Consider the following 19,940-nt stretch of genomic DNA (forward strand, 5'->3'; position numbering starts at 1 on the left):
CTGACCCTGTATCTGTCTTGGTTTTTCTCCCTTCATAAGATAAATCACTTTCAGTATCAAACGCGAACATCATTTATAGTGTTTAATTCCTTGAAAAATGTAACTCAGTCTAGCCTGAGACTCGAACACAGAATCCTTAGAACAACAGTCACACACGGTACTCAGTTATCTACACAGGTTATATCAGGTGCGTTTATAAATAAACCATTACACGCGCAGGTATCAAACGTGTTAAATCAACCATTGTCGGTGAGTTACCCCAGTTACACTTGAAGTTTGAATTTTATTTACGGCCTTTAGCCATCTACGGCAACAGGCTCCATGTTTTCATTAAAAACATTTGTTCTATAGATTAAAATCAAGAATGAATTAATCTATACTCTTACTCTATACTCTATAGTCTTACTCTTAATATATATATATATATATATATATATATATATATATATATATATATATATATATATATATATATAGATGGATATAGATAAATAGATAGATAGATATAGGTATATAGATATCGGTTTAATGGAGGTTAAAAGAGTGATTTCGTAACTGCGGAATGAGTCTTCAAGACGGTGGTCACACCAGTAATGACATCTGGTAACGTTGTTAAGTAACACACTCAGTATAAATAAAGCTTCGAAACTACAGGTTGCTAGTTTTGCCGTGGAAAACTCGGTAAGGTGTCTGCCTATTGAGTGGGGCAACGCGGTTTCGAGTCTCGAGTACACCGATTTATTTTTCTTTGAAAATACATTTCTATATTTTTATATGTTAATAATAATTTCTTTCTTGCTTTTTTTTTGTAAATTATGTTAAATTAGTGAAGGTTATGTAAAATCAGGAAGGTTAAAGCATATATATATATATATATATATATATATATATATATATATATATATATATATATATATATATATATATATATACACCACCGACCTATTCTGACCCACCGATCCACTCTGACTTAATGACCCAGTTTGAGATAGATGTTAACTATGTTAAAATCTTCACACCAAACGGTTCAACCATTTCCTTTATGTTAAACAATATCTTTTTCATTTGTATAATACAGACGTGGATTAATAGTATTGGTGCTGTCTTGGCGTAAGTTATTTCTTGATATCAGACATGAGTGGTTATATTTAATGTGGTGAACAATACGCATCAACACTTTCTATGTAATCAACAGTCACGCACTGAATTTTGTCTGTAAGATACATCTTACATTGAATATAAGTTTCGCAATAGTATTAAATTAAGCTTGAATGCTGCAGCATTCTTCAGTTTTATTTCTCAAGAGATTTCCTTTCATGTCCAGCCATTGTTTCGTCAAAATCTTACAAAACACTAGCACCAGACACTTTGCATGCATAGTCTTTAACGTTTTTTCCGGTATACTTTTCTCAGCTTTCTCAAATTTAGTTAAATATTTTCTTCAATACCTTTTTAGTATTGAAAATTGTTTCAATAATAAATTACCATTAGCACCTAATCTGAAAAGTGCTTCTGATTAAAAGGAAAATTAAACTGACTATATACAATGTCATGAGTTTTCTCATCTTGCGAAAGTTTCATTTTTTTTCTATATCGTAACTCTGATTTGTTCGTAAATTATTTGTTACTGGTGGAATTAGACCACCTTGGTCACGACTTTTATACAAGTCACTCGAGTCGGAATTGCTTTTCAAACCCGCTTTCACTACGATAGATATGGCGACTCAAACAAACCTAATTATTCAGACAAACCCGATGACCCGGAAGTAGCTGCAATGTCAGCGCTACAGCATTTTAATCTACCAACTCATCAAATGTAATTTCACGTTTATTCACCTCATACTAGAAGAGATGCAGCAGTTTTGGCCACTCTCTGTACAAAAAAGGTTTAATAGAACACTTTGGATTCAGCGGTATTTCTTATATTCTACATGGCAATTTTTTTCGAACTGAAATTTTCAGTTTTTGAATGAAATTTGACTAACCCTTATAAAAAATTCATAAAACTTCTCTCTTCTATAAATCAATGGGTTTATACCCTTATAGAACTTGCAGTTATCTTTCAGTGGAATGTGTCGATACACACAGATGCATTGCCTGTCACATAAATTTATACATGTTTTCTGCGGGATAGTATATTTTGCCCCTTACTATGAGAATTAAATCGGTACACATTCCTTGCTACCTTGCTACAGCTCAAAAATAAATTGAATTCTCTTCAGTTGTAGTCCGTAATTAGCTATGGTCAAGGAGATGGATTTCAGTTGTTTTGTGTGTGGTCAGCACATTGGCTTCCATCATCTTTATTTCTGGAATTAAAAATAACTAATTTTATTTTTCGTTTAGATATAAAATACTCACTTTTATTTCTTAACGAAACATAGAGCATAGTGCAAATGGCATTGCATTTCGTTATATAAAGAAATGAAAAGTGATACATTTATACTTGAAAATGTCGAAGATAATATGACAAATATTATGAACAATTCTATAATAGAATTAAGAATGGTTTATAAGAAAATGAATTGCAATGAAGTGCAGGGTGTTTGAAGTTAGCAAAATATTTGCCCCTATATGCTAAAATGAAAGTTTCTTGAATAGATACGGAAATTTCACCTTCAAATATACACCATCAATTTGACTCTAGATAGAATCTGAAATATTTTAGCGTCCCAATCAGCAGCAAGGCTTTATGAGACATTGACTTACAACGTAATGTGGGATCCGAAATACATGGACTCCCGCCAAGAATCGAACTCCGTTTTTTTTTAAAAAAGTATCTTTCCACAGTCAGTTCTTACCCGTTGGGGTTTGAACAGACCCTATTATTATATTAGCATTGGGAAGCAGTGATGAAACTGGTTAAGAATTTCATGACCTGGAAGTAGTCACACTCGTGTTCCGGTATGGCCGGAACAGACCTGAAGACGACGAAATGTCCTCCTACACACGAAGAATTGATATGACACTACCCGTGCTTTCTGTTGGTCTAGTGGCTAGCGCGTGTGTTTTTGGTTCTTGTAGTCTCGTGTTCGATTCCCGTTAAGGATCAATTAAAATTTTACTTGAACTAGAATTTATTTTCATCAATTATCCGTCTCCTTTAGCCTGTAGTACTTAAACGTTGGGAAAAGTATATGGGAAAAATGTTAAAGACTATACGTGCAAAAGTTAGTTGCCAATGTTTTGTAAGCTATTGACAAAATAATAGCAAGACAGGAAAGAAAATCTCTTGAGAACTGAAACTGAGCAATGTTTTAGCATTCATGCTTAATTTACTATTAGCGTGACACATAAAATTCAAGGTAATTTAAATATTACACACCAAATCTGCTACTTCATTTTGATAACTTGAAAAATGATAGGTATTGTTAAACATTAAACATAACACTTCATTTTCTATATCAATTAGTAACTTAAATAAGTAAATAACAAGACAGTAATAATACTATTAATCTATATCTACATAGTACATAAATGAAAAATACGTTGTCTGTCGTAACGAAAAATGGCTGAATCGTTTGAAATGAATTTTATTAACATAGTTGACAGCTACATCGGACGGATTGTTGTCACGCCATTTTTATTAAATTGCTCATCGTAAGAGAGAAGAAAGGGTTAAAGATTTACACCAAATAAAATATCTAACGTTTGCGAGATGAAACTCGATATACAAAAAAAAATATTTAAAACGAGTGTGCACGTGTCCGATATTATTTAGAACTTTCGGTATTAAGTCGAGAATAGGGGTAGTGTGTATCATTTTTTGCTCAATAGTTAAGAATGATGACATCGAGGTTTTGTCTTGTCATCATAGCAAAACGGATTGAAATTATCTTTTTAATATACTGTATTTAGCATTTGGTCCAGTCGGGTTTCTGTAATTCATTAATGCATATATCATATGAGGAAGATATAAACATAAACACCTTATTTTCCAATATGTGAGCCAATCTTCCGTTGTCTTTAAAAATCCGCTTTTGAGGAGAAAAGGGGACAATCTCTAAAAACGCGGTGAATATGTAAAAATGACATCGTGATTGTCTATCCGATCATTACGGGAAATCGAATAAAGTGTTTGAGATGAATATTTGAATACATTTAGTACTTGGAAGAAAATGATTATCTTATGTGTACTGGAAACTTGACAAAACTTTACAAATATATGATAAATTAATGTTTGACTTGTAGTTAAAATGGATACATTATTGATTAAAGGAAAAACAAAAAAGGCTCGAGCAGGATCGAACCCAGGATCCTTTCCACGTTAAACGTGATCTTTCTAACTCTGTCACCTCCTCACATGATAACTCTACGCTAACTTCATACATGCGTCGCGTTGGAATTTTTAAGACGATTTTCTCCCACTATTTCTGGCTATTGCGCTCCTCCAGTTTTGTAATATTAATACATTAAATATCCACTACTATCTCGCGAAGGATGGCTCCGAAGTTTTTTTTTATCAGTCTGTTTCCCCTTGTTAGTTAACTCTCCCCGGGCTTTTCTCACGTTCTTCTCATACAATACATGTTCTAAGCGAGGAAAAGTGTATTAAAAATATAAAGCAAGAGAGTTTCTGACGAACCTCTTGCCATAGAGAGATGAAACTCAGCATTTAAACTCCTTCTTACAAATCTGTAACCATGTGGTGCATCGTTTTCGGAAATTCCAACTCTAGGAAAGAAAGCTAGGCAACTGCTACAACATCTTAATTTCCCATTTTGTGTTCATAAACTGGCAAAAGTGAGTAAGCATTTTAGCTGTTTAAAATAAATCTAGAATATATTTAGCAGTTGGATTCACTTGGATCTTTTTCATTTCATTTCGATTGATATGCTATGCTATTGGGGAAGAGGTTTGAATATTTTGAAAATAACATTTCCATAAACTTAATTCTTCTCGTTCGAAGAATTAACATTTGAACTAGTTCGTGTCTGACCTTTAAAGGTTTGCTCCAGTCCATATTTTTAAACGAATTGTGTATTCTATTTTTTATTTTTAGAATATATTTACAGGTCTTTTGAACCCGTATTACGAACCTAGACAGCGGCGCAAGTCTGTCTACAGTATTGCGAGGGGAGAACGGGTAAGAGCGATTACAATCTTTTTCCAAGCGATGTTCAAAATATTTATGAAGTTGAAAAACAATGATGTGGAAGATCAAGGGAGCAGAAATATCTTCAACATTGGGAGGCAGGCAGATTTGAGGCTTATTCTGGGGGACATAATTTTCATCACACTTTTCTTTGTGGCAATCGGACACAAATAATAACTTTTCTGCCTCCATCCAAACAACACATTTCAAACCGGATTATTGGTTGAACAGTCCCCCTGAGTTCAAAGGTTGGAGGAGACATGTACCTCTCGTTCCCCCAGGATTTGCTCCAGTGAACAGAAGCACAATTTTAGTGAGCTAAAAATCAAGTTTAATTATGGATCATAATATTTCAGCAAGCGATTATCTTTTATACGCAGATTTTTGACTAATCTATTTTTTGTTAAATAGAAATTGCCCCAAGCTTGGCTTGTAGATCAATAGAGACCTTTAAAAAACAATCATCTTTCATGAAACTGATAGTTCTAAGACTGATCAGTTGGTCCATTGGGAGTGTAACATCTCTTTCAGGACCGAGACTATATGAGACATGGTTCTACAACTTGGTATCCTAAACTAAATGAACTCCCATCAGAAATCAATCTCTTGATAGGATTGGTTCTATAAATGTTACATTCTTTTCATTCTCACGTGAATATTTCAAAATAGAATATAAGCTTTCAGAATACATCCTGCCATTCCACTCCGTATGAACGCTAGTTATTTATCATATTTTCATTAAATAGTGGACATGATTTTTTTTCAACATACTAAAACATCTAATAATAAAAGCATAATATACTTATATGGCTTATTTTCTCTTCTCTTTATGTTTTCACACACACCAGTATTTCATTGATAACATTGTGTTTTAAAAAAGGTGTTTTCAGTTCACAGTTAAGACAGAGATAAGACAGCCAGTAAAAAGCGCCTCAGGTTATATTGGTTTGCTCTTCTGCGTAGTGGTTTGCTCTTCTGCCCTCAGGTTATATTACACCAACCTGCTACTTTCATTTCAATTATTTGTATATTTAGCTTCGGATGTAAGCTTACTTTTATATTTTAAAAATGGAAACAAATCTAGGACATCATTTGATATACGTAAGTAGAATCATACTAGCAGTCTTATATTATTACCTTAGATAAGAATAAAAAAACTAACAGAATGACACCATATGCAAAACTCTAATACTACAAATAATGGCTGTTCCTTCGACGAGAAGAAAAAAAGGCACTTGAGGAAGATTCGAACATGGATCAGCTGATTGGTAAGATAGAGCGTTACCCACTAAACCACACAGTCACGTGCTTGTTTTCTTGCTATACACTTTAAACATTCAGCACATGCTTTTTGTTTCTGTCGTCTTATCGTATAACAGTTTCTCTGCATTCCCTGCTTGTTACACTATTTGTGTTATTTGTTGTGTAAATTGCTTTGCAAACGTAATATATTTTGTTGTTTTACCAGGATCTACGGCTTTAAATATTTGTTAAGGTCAGTTACATTAAGCTAACTGATTTTCTCATATCTTCCATCGCTTCAGGGAGCAAAAGATACTACCCCACGGAAAACATGCATAAACTTGTGACAGACAACACGCATCAAGAGAGATAGCCAACCATATATCTAGTGAGAAGACAGCACAGAATCGTGTTTCTAGAATCACGTTTCAAAATTAAATGAACATTGATTAAAAATTAGTTTAACATCCTATGTTTAAGTTCTCTAGGATTTACAATTAAGGATTCAGATTCTGAGCTTTCGGCATCTATGGCCATATAGCCTGTACGCTTGAGAGGTGATCTCCCTCGGCGAGCTCACTATCTGGGGAAAGGAAAGGAATAAAAGATTGGAGACGGAAGGAAGCAGCCTGGGAACTACAAGTTAGGTACCACCCCGGAATATGCCTGGTGTGAATGAGGAAAACCCAGGAAAACTCATTCAGGATAGCTGGCCTGTAAAAGCTATTTACATTTTTCAGCCGTGTGTCCTCACTAGGAATCGAACCCGCGACCGCTCGCACCAAGTCCTTTACGCTAAAGGAGACGGACAATTCATAAAAGTTAGCTAGCTAGTTGAAGTTTCAATTATTTTCTAACGGGAAGAGAACCCCAGACTACATACACCAAAGGCGCACTCGTTAGGCACTAGACCAGCAGGAAAGGATAGAGCTATATTAACAATGTCACAAATTCTTTGTATGTATGATGATGTTTCGTTTTCTTCAGATTTGTTCCAGTCTTACCGAGTCACGCGTCTGACTGATTCTAGGTCACAAAATTTTTAACCAGTTTCATCCCTTCTTCCCAATACAATGTTTGTTCCAATCCCAACAGGTGAGAATTGACTGTAGTCAGATAGATACTCTTTTCTAAAACCAGAGTTCAATTTTCGGCGGGAGCTCATGCCCTTTGGATCCCACGTTAAGTTGTAGCTCCATGTCCATGTAGCCTCGTTGCAGAACAGGACGCTAAACTCAAATCAACTATTACAACTAATGACATATTCTAGAAAGTGCTCTGCAGACCATTTTCTTCATAAGCTTATCTTCATGTCAAATAGAACAAACATGTATACATACCTATAAACATTCAGTAAAACCTTCAGAAGTATTCAAAAATTTTAAAAATTTATTTGATATATGAGCTTCCACCATGAATAGGTTTTAGCAAGCGAAGTATCCTATTTTTGACATTTTATTTTGGCATTAAAGATGTGTAAATACATTTGCTAAATCTTGATGTTACTTTTCTTCCTGAACTATATGTAAAGAAAAATATTTCTTGACCTAAAATACAGCATGTAGTAATAATGTAAATATGTATGGTGATTTATAGACAAAACAGGAAGCAGGAGCTAGTTCAGTAACCCACTCCCTGGATTTATCATTAGTTTGGTCATTTGTAACGACAATTTTAAAACCATGGAACTTGAAACTTGTGCTATTGTCTTCAAGATTTAGAGTTCTTAATATATATTTCAGATTCTATCGATAATCAAATTCAAGTTATATATCTGAATATGAAGTGTCCCTACCTTTTGAATAAACTTGTGTTTTAGCATATAACGACAAATATTTTCCCTAACTTTCAATACCTTGCACTTCATTGCAGTTTACTTCATTATAAACTATTATTTAATTTATTACGTAGTTTGTTACATTACCTTCGACATTTTCACGTTTAAATATAGTCATTTGTTTCAATTATTAATGTAAAGAAATGTGGCGTAGTGACATTTTGAACGGCGCTCTCTGTTTTGTTAACTAAATATGAGTATTCTATATCTAAAGAAAAAGGATTTTAGTTATATTTAATTTCAGAAATAAAAATCAACTATGATAAAGAGCAAGTTGCTGACCTCACTCAAAATAACTGAAACCCATCTCGTTGATCATAGTTGTTTATGGATTAAAATTGAAGATAATTCAATATAGTTTTCAATTGTAAAGCTCTTCATAGTTTTTATTGATATTAAAATTTAGAACGGTCTTTACGTTTGTAAAATTCTACTTTTTTGCATAGTTGGAGTGGATCAGTGGGGCGGTGGGTCAGTGGATCGAGTGGGTCTAGTTTTGTGAGTGGGTCGTGGGTCAACAGCATTACCTACTGCGACCCACCATCCACCGTAACCAACCCACCACCAATTATGACCCTTTCTGACCCACCGACCCACTGTGCTCACTGCATTGTAGACAACAATTTCTGAACAGCATATTTTTTCACCCTTGATCATAGCCATAGAAACTAAAAACACGTTTCTGATTGGTTGCAGTTTGCGATTGCCGAAACCTTCCGGTGCAAATATTGCGTACTATAGTAATAATAGAAGAAAAATGTCATTTTGTTGGAATTGAAGAAGAAGAAGATTCAAGAGGCATTTGAGGTTAAATTTGTATTATGGCAGTCAAGATGGAACAAAACAAGCCCTGTGGAGCTTCTAATCCGTTTCTATTACCACTCTTACTACTACTACTACCACTACTACTTATACTGTGGATTCGTATAGCAAAACTGCACTCGTAACGTAAGTAAATCACGTTTTTGAATATTATTTTCATCATATTTTAAGGAAAAAGTGTTATGAAAATTTAAAAAGAAAATATAAAAATAAAAATTTTCCTTTGCCTGGGTTTGAACCCGCATCAAAAGCAATTATAATTACTAGCCATTGCAGTAGTAACAAAAAATACAGTGCTTCGCATCATATATCCATTTGTGCTTACTCTGCATTTTCTACTATAATAATTGCTGAAGTTTGTTTATCATATGGAGCGCTTAGAGCACAGAGAAATCAACCCATAAAGCTGTGAGAAAAATACACATAAAATTTGTAATGTAAGCTTCTGTACGTTCGTCAACTTACCTTGATTTCGGACGGAAATTTCATCCGTTTTTCCACTGAAAAGTATCGAATTCAACAAGGAAATAATTAGACTATGATAATTTAATTGAAATTCATCGTAATTTTTCCTATAGCAAACACTTTATCATTTTATATCGTAAAGGTGAGATCCATCGTTATTGTAACAGAGCGGTGCTGGAGCGATTGGCGTAGAAATTCAAACTCCGAATAGTGGGAATTTCACAACCTGGTTTTATTACAAGTATAAACTCTTTTGTCAGTAGAGAAGAGGCTGTGGATAATGTGTCAGAGTTGATGATGATGTGTTTTGGTGGGTCATAACTATCTGGAGATGGCGTGGATCAATGAAAGCTTGATCCACAACACACCATTGTGACTCACGATTCGTTGTGACCTGCAAGGCACCTTGAGCTACTCAAACCCACCACCCACCATGAAGCACTCTGAATCATTGTGACCAACTCCGACCCATCAAAACCCATCGTCAACTCTGACCCATGATCCACGCTCTATTCTCCACTGAATAAATTTTACACTTGTAATAAAACAAGGCTGTGAAATTATCACTAATCGGAGTTTGAATTCTACGGTTCAACGCTCAAGCACCGCTCTGTTACAATACTAGTGAATCTGATCTTTACGATATGGAATGGTAAAGTGTTTGTCATGGGCCAAATTTCGATGAATTTAAATGTAATTATTAGAGACCGGATGTTAGGCAAAATGCCTATTTTTTAATATTAAAGATATGATCAAAAATAACGTTTTAAAGTTTATATGGGGGGTTATAGTTTCGATTTGAGGCAATTTTATTTTGCCTATTTTGCCTATTTCGACCTTTACTGCCTAAATAAATGGTTTAGTGCCTAATGTTGCCTATTCTATGCATTTTCTTCAATTTAAGCCTACATTGGGAAAAATGTAATTTATATAACATAAATAACACACACATATATGTGTACATCAGGTGTTTGTAAACACAAGCACCTGGTACGTTGCAATATATATAGATATACAGAGTGAACTTCAAAGATGTGCACATACTTCGGGAAGTGATTAGTGATATCAAAAAAGACAAACAGTCCCCGTGTATTTGGTCTAATTCCGTGTCATGTACGAGTGACAGAGTGCCAACTTGGAATCGAAAATCGAATCCTGACAATTGGAATGAAACCGAAAGATGTGCGCATACTTCGAGAGGTGATTCGTGACATGGAAAGTCCTCTTGAATGTCACGAATCACCTCCCGAAGTATGTGCATACCTTTATGTCTCGTTCCAATTGTTAGGATTTGATTTTGGATTCAAATTTCGCCCGCCTGTCACTCCTACACGACGTGGAATTCGACAACATGCAAGAGGACTTTTTGTCTTCTTTTGATGTCATGAATCACCTCTTGACGTATGTGCACATCTTTCAGGTTCTCCCAGTATATATGGAATGCATAACAAGCTTCGTTTTTATATATACAATAAAGAAGATATTAACAAAGAAATATGTTTCTATATTCTTTGAACATTATCTATGACTTGAATCAATTTTTTTAAATTATATTGAGTATTTATCTTCATTATTTCGAGTTACATTTTAGTGCCTATTTAACTGCCTATTTTTAAAATTTTTAGTGCCTATTTGCCTGCCTATTTTTCAGGTTTTTAGTGCCTAAACATCCGGTCTCTAGTAATTATCATATATAATTATTTCTTTGTTGACTTACAGACATTTTCAGTGGAAAGTAGGATGAAATTCGAAAGTCTCAAATCAAGCTAAAGTAGACCAATGTAAAGAGAAGTCTAAATTTAGCCATATAATTAAGCATCCCGTACAAATTTAAAATTCCCATGTTCTTAAGCTCACAGTACAAATTTTATGTCAATTTTCCTCACAATTTTATGAGGTGATACCCTTATGCTGTGAACGCTTTATATATAAACACAAGTTTCAGCAATTATTATAATAAAAAGCAGTAGATGTAAAATGCGTAACACTGTAGTTTTTATTTCCCAATAATTGCTTTTCAATTTATTTCTGAACTAATATCGATCATTTTCGATTATTGTTAGAAATCATCCCTATATAAAGAATATGCCTCCCCCACCAACAAAAGAGAGTTTTAAAAAATGATGTTGAGATTAGGGCCTAACTATGTATATCTAAAATGTAATTTCTGTTGCCTTTGCAATTTGATCACGATGATTACGCACACATAGTTATATTCATTTTTTATATAATAATTCATACATTATAGGTGATTCAAAATTTTTTTTCCAGTAGTAGTTCCTCGAAAAACTCACAGACTGTATCTGAAAAGTCAAGAAGTAAGTCCTGTTGCTATTATCACAATTGCAAATATGCTCAATTACCTGAAATTCTGCAAGAGTGTCTGAAGTTCTTTCTTCAATAGAAACAAATGAGAAAAGAAGAAAAAAAAGATCTTGAAAGTGAAACGTAGACAAATTCACCAGTGCTCAGAAGAAGCTGTCAATGTACTGAGCAGAATGGGTTGGTGAGTCAGAGTGCATCAGTGGGTCAGAATGGGTTGTTGGGTAAGAGTGGGTCAAGGTGGGTTGTGTGTCGCAGTGAGTCATATCTTGTCGACCCATGACCCACTTACAAATCTTGACCGAATTGACCCACTGATTCACTCTATCTCTGGACTGCACACACGGATAAAGCACTCATATGTTTATCTTAACCTTCCTGACTTTACTTAACCTCCACTAATTTAAGTTAGTCTACAAAAAATGAAATAATAAAGCAATTATTAGTGACAAATACAAACATATAGAAATATATTTTGAGAGAAAAAATCATAGTGAACCAGACGAGTTTTCAACCCGCGTAGCTCCACTCAAGAAGCAGACATCTTAGCGACTAACCCACTGCAGAACTTGTAACTTTTGGTTTCGAAGCTTTATTTATATTGCGTGTGTTAGGTAAGAAAGCTACGAAATGTCATTACTGTTGCGACAGCCTTGAAGACCCGTTTCGTAAATTTACGAAATAACTCATTTAATCCCTAATCAATCCGATAATATATATATATATATATATATATATATATATATATATATATATATATATATATATATATATATATATACATACAATGCGTGTTTGTGTGTGTCTGTGTGTTGTATGTGTTTGTGTTCACAATAGATTAATTCATAACAGATTAATTTATTCTTGATTTCAATATACAGAACAGATGCTTTTATTGAAAACATGAGGCCTGTTGCCGTAGATGGCTAAAGGACGTAAATAAAATTCAAACTTCATGCGTAACTGGGGTAACTTACCGACAATGACTGATTTAACACGTTTGATAATAGCGCATGTAATGGATCATTTATAAACGCAGTTGATATAACCTGTGTAGATAAGTGGGTACAGTGTGTGACTTTCGTTCTAAGAATTCTGTGTTCGAGTCTCACACCTCAAGGTTTTTTATGTTTTTTTTTAAATCTTGAGTGACATCACAAATTTGTCGCTTTTACACCCACGAACTTCGAACATCCATATGACACCTAAGACATACCTGGAAGATCAAAAATAGTCCTCATGAACATCGACAACCTTCTGGCAACGTTCTGGAAGACCATGGATTCCAGGCTGTAGAACTTGGGGGAAGCGAAGAAGGTATCTAGTGTGTTTTGCATCTCTACTAGGGTTTGAACTGGCGTCCCCTAAGATAATTGTCCAAGGAGTGGAACACCAGATAATCGGACGGTGCAATATACTGGGATTATGGTGAATAGGGAGTCGGTGTTTCCCATCCAAGATATAGAATGGCGTCCCAGGGCATCCTAGCCATGTGGAGCTTAGCGTTGTCCAGTAACAATAGAACCCCGTTGCGATTGAAAAGTGCAGCCTTCAGAACTTAAAATTTTTCTTGAACACGGCTTAACTGCTGACAGTACATAATTGCATATATGCTGTGACCAGATGGCACAAGATCCTGACGCACGATGCCGCGAGCAATCCACCAATATACAGTTGATCCCAGTTTGGACTTGTACAGCATACACGCCCTTATGACGCTTTCTGGAGGTCCCATGTTCACTCTGTCCTTACGCAGGTTTACGTTGTAACTTAACTGCCTGAATCAGGTAGTATTTTGGATACACCCACACCAACACCCGACATTTGCCTTATCTAAATTCGCATTCTACTCAAGATCTGAGGGCCAATTGAACACATACTTCCACAAAAGAGACAGAACTTTCTTAGTTACCTTTATACCATATTACGATATTTCGTGTTCACAATACTAGATAGGTTCGAAAGCATTTGGTTCACATAATAGGTTTTACCGCAATCACTATGTCCAACCAAAATACATTCAAGTGGATGCTTACACTGTGTATCCGTGATAATATAACGATATTGTTATAACAACTTTTCAATCAGCCCTCACATTCACAATGCTAATTTTTGGAATCAATGTGCAGCCAGCCAGAAGTTGCAGAAGAGCGAAGCACTGGAATTTTCTACCCAAAAGGTGCCTCATTCTTCAAGACACTTCTGCTTCTCCTGTCAGTCCTTATTAAGCAAGGAATTTGTTTGTCTCCTCACCGATGTCTACGCAGAGATGACTCCCCAGCATCTACACTGAATTATACGTGATTATGTGAATTTGGTGAATAATTATTAACTTTTTATATCATTAGGCATATCAATATTTTCCATGTATTTTGAATTAGAGGACAATCAATTTATTATTTCCTATCATGCAAATAGGGATACGAAAATTGGATATTTTATGTGAACTATATTTTGTTCATGCAGTGTGTTTCTACGCTTGAAACAAGCAAGTGGAGTGACGCTAAAATAAGGCGCGGGAGTGCTCCTGCAAATTTAATCGGATCAACATGTAAAGTAACAGCACTCACAAAGGATTTTATCACCTCGCCAAAATGAAGCTTAAGAGGAAGAAAACCACAATTAAGATTTAACTTAAAGAAGAACTTGATGCTGGAAACTACTAAGCAAAAGTAGTATCAGTGATAAGAAAAGAACGAAGTGTTTATGAAATGAACTTTGGAATCTTCATGGAATTTATCGTAATTGTACGATCGTGAAATTCGTATATTTTATCGGTATCGTTCCGCGTTCGTTTAAAGGAATCTCTCTGGGCCTCCAACGTAATATTTGATATGTTGATAATAATAAATGTGTTCTAGTGTTGTGTTATCTATTTTGTTTTTCGTAAAAGGTGAAATAGAGAAAAATCAAAATATTTAGTGCATAATCTATTTTATTAAAAATGAAATAATATGCGACGATGTTAATATGTGTAGTGTTTAGTGTTGTCTTCTCTTCACACCAACTATAGGTCGCAAGTAAAGTATCCTAAAGTAGCGCAGTGTAAACACATATTTTGTCTCTCTTTGTAACGATCTGGCGTTACTTATGCTAGTGTTCCTGCCTCAAGTTTTCTGTTATAGGTGTTAATGATTTTATATTATGCGTTTCTCGGCAGTGACGGTGTGTACACAGTGTAAACCTTTTCAGTTGTTGTTAACGCCCGAACCTGATGACCGTAAGAGTGGATTTCTTTCGTAGTTACTGGTGTTCTTGTTCTTTAGCATTTAATAATTAATTATTGAAAGCTCTTTGAATCTGTTAATGTTATAAATAGACTTAACCCGATCGAGGAACATACAGACCGAACCCACTACACTCATAATAAGTGTTAGCGTTCAAGTTATGTACACCTTGCCTCATAAAGCTTGGCAGCACTCTTTATTGCTATTTTGAGACAAAAATTTTTCAAGTCGAACTTTGGGTATCTTCGGTAAAAAGTAAGCCAGATTCGAAACTCGAAGCCAATGTTTGGAATCGGGAAAAAATTTACAGATGTGTTTTTCTTCTTTCAAATGTAATAAGACGTGTTATCAAGAGTAGGAAATAGCAACATTGATTAAAAAACTTAAAGATACAATATTTCAAAACCTTGTATTAATATCAGCACATGCTTGTTTGTCATTTAGCTCTCCATTCGTAAAAGAATATTTAGATACGTAAAGGAATCTTTCTATATGTAAAAGAATGATCAAGTTAAGCCATATAATATTATTCTCGCCTGAGTACTAAAATAAAAGACAAAGTATAACAAAAACCGCGTTTGCAGTGCATATGAATGTCATTGTCTTGAGAGCCCGTTCGTTATACATCGTTACAAGCATGTTACGAAGAGTGCTTGTGTTAGCTCAGTGGTAAGCCGTTGGAGTTCATGTCTTAAAGTCGTGAGTTCGATTCCCATCTGGGTTAATGTCTTTTTTATGAAATTTTATTTTCCGCAACACATGAAAAATTTTAAAAAATAATTACATTAAAATTCATAAGTTGTACCGGTATATATAATATATAACATATAATAATTGCAGAACTTATTGATTATTAAGTTTAAAATGTAATAGGTGAGATAGGTATTCACACTACGTTGATATTCTATACTTGAATGTTAAATAAAAATTAAGAAAATAATATTATAGCAATAAATAAATGATGTAGTGTATTTATTTGCCGCTATTTGTCATATAGAGGTTATTTCTTAACATTCTCATTACAGCATGTCATTTACGTTCTTGAATTATCATTCGAGGCTTCCCAAGTTGGACTGTGGTTCCAGACAAACAACTCATAAGCACCAACATTTTGCGAGCACCGAAGGTCACGTGAAGAACCCGAAGTTATTCTTTGAATGGAAAGCCTTCACACAGGGTTAAAGTTTAATATTCTGATATATGTTTGTAACATGGAAGTCACATGTTTTATAAAATTGCGATGCTTTGGTGGCTCTGATTCTCGCTCTTACATAGATAGATAGATAGATAGATACTGGGCCGAATCCAGGATTTCTTGAAGGTGTTGCACCAATAACTAACACTACATCTGATTTAAATTTTTCATTCTTTAAATGCCTTTAAGAATGTGTGGTGTGAATCAGGAATATAGGTTTGTTAAGTGAATCCTTTTCCTTCAACCTTCAAAAAATCGACTTAAACTATTGCTTTTGCAAAACTAAGCTTTTTTAAGCCTCAAACGGACAAATGGCAGCAGAAAGTTTTGGAAAATGCTGCTTTTTCACTGCTAGGTTCTCATTTTATATAGTGTATATTTACAGTGAAGGGGATTTATGTACTTCGGTGGACCTTCTAAATCCTGCTCTACATATACGTATCTAATATACTGAAATAATGAGTTTGCTTGTGTGCATGTGTGTCTCTTTGTCCAGCTTGGTGATCAAATGATTGGGCCGAAAGTTACCAAACTTGGGTCACGGGTACATTGGTCTAGGCCCCAGACAAAAACGAAGTGTTTTTTAAAAATTTCGAATCAGGTGCGTTTACCGGGACATGTAAAATAGTAGAAAATGACCGATATCAGTGTCAAATCCATAGTTTTCGTGGTCACTGGGATCAATGGTGACATTTCGATTAGCTATGGCTTTCAAACAAAGCCATTATTATATGCAGGCCGGGAGTCAACTGCGGGGGTACAAAGACAGGTAAAAATAATCGAAAATGACCGATATTTGTGTGAAATCCATAGTTTTGTCTACATTCATGTTTTTTTTCTGTTTAGTACTTAGATAGTTTTATTGTGTTTAAAAACAGATTAGTTAATGGTTGTATTAACTATAAACCGTGTTTACTATTAAAGTAATCCTAATGGAAACATATCTACGTTATCGGATATGCATTCACACAAAACAGATCCCCTTTTAGAAATGTATAATTGTTCTTTCATTGTTTAGTTTGTTTATAAACATATTTTACCTGACTCGTGCGAAGAACTGGCATAACAGCTGGTATATAATAAAGTGCATTATGTATGTATGTGTGTGTGTGTGTTCCAATATAATTCTGATATGCCTAGAGCGAAACGATCGATGTTAGTATCGGATACATAGTTTCGGTGTCGCATAGGCAAATAGTGCAATTTTCAATTCCGCTTAAGTCCAATTAAGCTCAGCTTAGCGCCCAGGGTGGGTACGTAGGGACGTAAAAAATCCGAATCGGCCGATATTAGTATCGAATCGTAAGTTTTCAGCGTCGCAAAGTTAATTGCTAGCAGTTGTAATGCCATTTAAGACCAAATTTACCCCCAGGTGTGGTAATACCCCTTAGGTGACATTGAAGGGGAAAGACTGACATTGAAATGATAAAAAGGATCGATATTAGTGTCGAATCCATAATTATGATGGCCTCTTAGGTAAAGAAAGGCACTCCAGATGCCATGTAAGTTAAGCCCCCATTTGCACTCTGAAGGAGTGAGTGAAATTGTGATTTGTAAATGTAACTGAAAATGACCAACGTAAGTGTCGAATCCATGGCTTTCGGGTTCTAAAGTTCATTGGAAGTAGTTCTGATGACTTTTACTTTTAAGTTCAACTTCCAGTAAGGATAAGATCCCCTACTACATCTACTAAGGAGAGTCGAAGGGAGTAACATATACAACGATTCAAAACGATTGATATTAGTGTACAGCGCGTAGTTTCGGGATCACCGAGATACATAGCAACATTTCTAGTGCCAACTTGCCATGTCAGCTTGAGTTTGAATTAATAGGGACAGCATCGAAGGCGTTGCTGGCATAGCTCTAAATATTTTAATGCATATGTTTACATGTATATTCCAGCGTAACTCCAGAATATCTCGAGGAACTTTTACCAAACGTGGTAGACAGGTTACCTTCAATGTAGGAAGAAACATTGTGGTAGTAAGATACCAAAGGGATGGAAGTTTAAGGAGTGACATGTAAAAATAATGTAAAACGAGTGATCGTAGTAGTTTATCCATAGTTTTCTATATTCTTGAGATGAATAGTGATTCACTCAATGACATTTAGGTCCGAATTCGTCCCCATCTTCAGAGGTTGAGAAGCTGTGAGATCAGAAAAATAAAATGTCAAAAATTACTGAAATACTTATCGAATTTATAGTTTTTGTGGTCGGGAAAATGTTTCTAATAACTTTGGAAGGTAGTTTGTATCCAGTCAAGATTTGCATTTTAACCATATCAATTTCCCACCGTGGAAAGATATGACCATCTCAACTAATATATGTATCAAGCCAACCTTCGCAATCGAGAATAAAATCGTGTAGATGTGTTTCGTGTTTTGAAAGACATGTTAAAGTGAGAGATATAGAAGGTTGGTGGGTCAAATTTTTTAAATTTTTTTTAAGCCTCCACTTTCCCCTGCCTTTGCCATTTCATATGGTCTTATTAAATGGCAGACGCTACTGCCTCTTACTCGTAATTCTCTCTCTACTACCTTTTTTTCCCCGTATGATTTCTCTCCTCTTTTTATGATTGGCCTCAGTTAGGGTGAGGCGAGGCTTACCTTTTATTGGCATGATACCTAAAACAAAATTTAAATCATGCCCTATTCTTTATTTTTTCTTTATTTTTTCTTGTTGTTTTATTTCCTTTTTTAAAAAAATTGAAAAGATACACAAAGACACATACCCACACACACATACTACATACATATACATGAGCAGGAAACACCTTGCATAAACTGTTAAGGTAAGCTGAAAAGAGAAAAGAAATAATTAGTAAACAATTTAAACAAGTATTAGCAGGATCTTTTTTTTTCTTTAAATAGTTATCTCCCCTGTATGAATTTATTTCTTGGTGTTATTCATACCTGTCTTTCCCACTAAAAAGAAAATTCTTTGAAAGGAAATCGGACTTCCAGATTTCCAATTTTTCGTTAGTTGTTAGTTCTGGAAATCAACATCAGAACTGTTTTGGTCTGTCTGAATTTCTCTCACCAGCTTTGTAAAGTCTTCTTATTTTCTTTCTTCTTCTAAAACACTTGTTATATTTTAAAATCCTGCCACCACTAGCAAAATACTAAACAAGGCACTATACACTAACACAAATAAGGAACGTGAAGGTTTAAGTTCTGGAATTGTCATCAGAACTTAGTTTTTTTTCTGTTTGATTAGTTTACTTTCTTCTAATTCTTTATTTCTTTATATTTACAATATAGGGTGTGGGTCTTGTTAATTTCTTCTTCTTTCATCGTTTCTTTCCTTCCACAAGTTTCTTGATACATGTCTTGCAACAATTTGTAATTTTCCTAATTTCATTTTATCGTTTATTAAAGTTTGTATATTATCCCTTTTTAATTGGTCTCTTATTTCTCTTATTTTGTTATTTGTTATGTAATTATTGCAATTCCAGAAGACATGTTCTGGTGTTTGTACTTCATTACACGTACATTTATCGTCATTAATTATATTAAGTCTTCTCAGATGAGATTTATACGGTCCATGTCCCGAGATGTATTCTATTAATTCACTGCTTATTGTTCCCATTTCGTCTCTTATTTTTAAGTTTGGGATAATGGTTCTTGTTCTTTGTCCCTTGATCGAATCCCTCCATTCATCTTCCCACTTCCGTTTAATCAGTTTGTTAATATCGTCTTCGGTGCTTGGCAATTCTCCCGTAATTTCCAATATCT

The 19,940-nt window shown here is 34.7% G+C and overlaps 1 protein-coding gene across 2 annotated transcripts in view; it reads left to right on the top strand.

Moving 5' to 3' along the window:
• LOC145683553 (phospholipid scramblase 2-like) overlaps positions 1–19,940 on the top strand; it is a 126,290-nt gene that overhangs the window by 90,899 nt on the left and 15,451 nt on the right. The window contains exon 9 of one of the 2 annotated variants that reach the window (XR_014131147.1): positions 8,871–9,122. The exons of the other annotated variant lie outside the window; for it this stretch is intronic. The gene's annotated coding sequence lies outside the window, so the exon portion shown is untranslated. The remainder of the gene's footprint in view (positions 1–8,870; positions 9,123–19,940) is intronic. 2 annotated transcript variants of the gene reach the window in all.

This window comes from Thermobia domestica, chromosome 4, assembly GCF_964235325.1.
Source record: "Thermobia domestica chromosome 4, izTheDome1.hap1.1, whole genome shotgun sequence".
Lineage (NCBI taxonomy): Eukaryota > Metazoa > Arthropoda > Insecta > Zygentoma > Lepismatidae > Thermobia > Thermobia domestica.